Source organism: Lutra lutra, chromosome 11, assembly GCF_902655055.1.
Source record: "Lutra lutra chromosome 11, mLutLut1.2, whole genome shotgun sequence".
Lineage (NCBI taxonomy): Eukaryota > Metazoa > Chordata > Mammalia > Carnivora > Mustelidae > Lutra > Lutra lutra.
The window spans coordinates 26,047,987-26,051,111 of record NC_062288.1 but is presented as its reverse complement, the minus strand read 5'-3'; the positions used below and the strand labels follow the sequence as shown (position 1 = coordinate 26,051,111).

Below are 3,125 nucleotides of genomic sequence, written 5' to 3'. Positions count from 1 at the left end.
CTGTCTCTATTATAATATTATGAATGTCTATATTTTTGAAATAATAAAAGCAAAGTTTCCAAAAATATTTACATATCCTCATTATATTTGAATAAATAAATGATCCTTCCATTTGGCATTGTCTCCCATCTAACCATACATACGCTATAGGAAGTACTATCAAACCATTTAATGACAGTGTTGAAACTTCTGGAAAAAAATAAAATCACAGAATTTATTTAATATCAACCACTCAATGTTTAACTTAATTTGATGGATTTTCATCTTCAAATAAATTCATATTTAATTTGACATATTTTAGTTATTCAGAGATATATGCAAAAATCTATTTGTTGAGTTGAAAAATCAGATATATCAGAAGAATGTTTTTAAAAAGAGGACTCGGGTGCCTGGGTGGCTCAGGCGGTTGAGCCCCTGCCTTTGGCTCAGGTCATGATCTCAAGGTCCTGGGATCAAGCCCCACATCAGGCTCTCTCCTCAGCGGGGAGCCTGCTTCCCCCCCCCCCTTTCTGCCTGCCTCTCTGCCTACTTGTGATTTCTCTGTCAAATAAATAAATAAAATCTTAAAAAAAAAAAGAGGAATCTAACTAATACCATATTGGTACTGCTATTTATATTACATAATTTATGTGTTGCATTATGAATAGTGATAAAATAAATACCTCAATTAGCAATAATCATGCCTCAATGAACCTCATTGGCTACGATACTGTCACTGCACAAAGCTTAAAAATAAATATCTCATATCATTTTATACTTCAGTAACTTTATCAGATGTTGAGTAGTCTCTAATTTTTAAATATTAAATTAATTCCCTAGGAATTTTTAAAAATTATTTGCCACTGTTAATCTGTTTTGGTTAATCTGCTTTTTGGCAAGACTTGCAGTATCAGAAGTTTTTGAGGTTATCCATCCTTTGTCCAGCTTTTGCTAAACTGGTTACATCCAGAGAAATCTCTTTACTTCTATCGAAGGTTGTATATTATTGCATTTTAAAATTATGTGTGTATTTACTTCTATCACTCATTAAATGAAAAGGCAATTTTATAGGAAAGACCATAACCTTCTTTTTCTCTCTCCAGTCTTTCTCCCTAGCATGGTAGGCATTAAATAAGTATTGTTTTATTAAAATACTGCTTGCCTCCAAAAGTACATTCTTTCCCTTCATAACCTCCTCTAATGGCTGCAAAATCAACATGAACTATTCCACATGTGAAGTCATAAACATATACACTTTTCAGACTTCACCTCTTATTCTTCCTCTATCAGTAATTTCTAAATGTTGGTGGTCTTTTATCAAGACACTTATTAACCCTAAAACTCCTTAATTTATCTATAACTCCTTTTATTTTTGTCTCTCTCTTTATCCAGGTTGGAAGACTGCCATTAGCATATTCATTATTATTTTCCCAGTATCATTCACCACTTGATCACTGATCACACGTTGATCACTATTATGGTTACAACTATTGTCCATTTTCCTTGAATCTTATACCAAACAATTACTTGGCCTTTCCTCTTCACAAAAAAAATTAAAGCTGCCACAAAGAGATTCTATAAGTACCCGCCTCTAAACCTCAAGTCTTTTTCATATTTCTCTTTATTATAAAGGAAAATTATTACTGTAGCTAATAATAAACTATGTACTAATATAGTACATAAATCTTTGGGTACTTTATTAATTATTTCTTACATCAATCTCTTAATCAAAAACAATTGATAGTTTTCTTGACTCTGAAATGCTTATATGCTAGATAACAGATATCAAATGTAACATTTCAATATAACTGTTATTAATCAAGTCAATAATAGGGGCGCCTGGGTGGCTCAGTGGGTTAAGCCTCTGCCTTCGGCTCAGGTCATGATCTCAGATTCCTGGGATCGAGCCCCACATTAGGCTCCATGCTCAGCAGGGAGCTTACTTCCCCCTCTCTCTCTCTGCCTGCCTCTCTGCCTTCCTGTGATCTCTGTCTGTCAAATAAATAAATAAAATCTTAAAAAAATAAAATCAATAATATTTACTGAATTCATGTTAGTTGTCAAATACTGTTTTGTTATAGGGAATACAGCAAAGTCAACACAAACCCTTTTCCCTTTACATTCTCATGGGAGGAGAAAAATCATAAATAAAATAAAATAAAATAAAGATAAAAATGAGTAGAATGTATACCTTATCAAAAGGCAGTAAGTACTAAGGAGAAAAACAGTAAGGCAGAAAAGTGAATAGACAGTCCAGACATGAAGTTAGTGCAGTTTTGAATAGAGTTGTGCCTTAAAGTCACACCGGAAAATGGTAGTATTTGTGACAAATTCTTTTTTTTTTTTTTTTTTTAAAGATTTTATTTATTATTTATTTGACAGAGAGAAATCACAAGTAGACAGAGAGGCAGGCAGGCAGAGAGAGAGAGAGAGAGAGAGAAGCAGGCTCCCTGTCGAGCAGAGAGCCCGATGCGGGACTCGATCCCAGGACCCTGAGATCATGACCTGAGCCGAAGGCAGCGGCTTAACCCACTGAGCCACCCAGGCGCCCCGTATTTGTGACAAATTCTAAAGATGGTAAAGAAGAGAGTCAATAAAGGTATTTGGAAGGTGTGTTTCCTGGGCACATGGAAGGGCAAATGAAAAGCCCTGAAGCAGGAGAAGGGCACCTGGGTGGGTAAGTCAGTTAAGTGTCAGACTCTTGATTTTGGCTCAGGTCATGATCACAGTTGGGTGATTGTGTGCCAATGATGGGCTCAATGGGGAGTCTGCTTGAGATTCTCTCCCTCTCCCTCTGGTACTCTTACATGCACTCTTTTTCTTTCTAAAATAAATAAATAAATCTTAAAAGAAAAGAAAAGCCCTGAAGGAGGAGAAAGTCTGGCATGTCTCAAGAAATGGCAAAGGGGACTGTGTAACTAAAGCAGAAAGTGAGAGGTATCATGTGAGAAGAGTTAGATCAGAAAGGGAACTGGACTCCACTGCAGGAGAGGAGTGATACGTTTTGAATCAGGTTTTAAAAGAACAACTCTGTTTACTGGGTTGAGAAAAGACTGAAACGAACAGGGACAGAAGCAGCTAGTGAGCCTCACAGCTACCTAAGTCGTCCATGGAAGGACAACAATGGCTTTCATCAGGAGAGCAGT

At 36.1% G+C, this 3,125-nt stretch overlaps 1 non-coding gene across 1 annotated transcript; it reads right to left on the bottom strand.

Moving 5' to 3' along the window:
* Positions 1 to 592: 592 nt before the first annotated feature.
* On the bottom strand, positions 593 to 727 carry LOC125081493 (U4 spliceosomal RNA). The gene has a single exon (XR_007121700.1). It is a non-coding gene; the product is annotated as a U4 spliceosomal RNA (small nuclear RNA).
* Between the last annotated feature and the right edge of the window lie 2,398 nt (positions 728 to 3,125).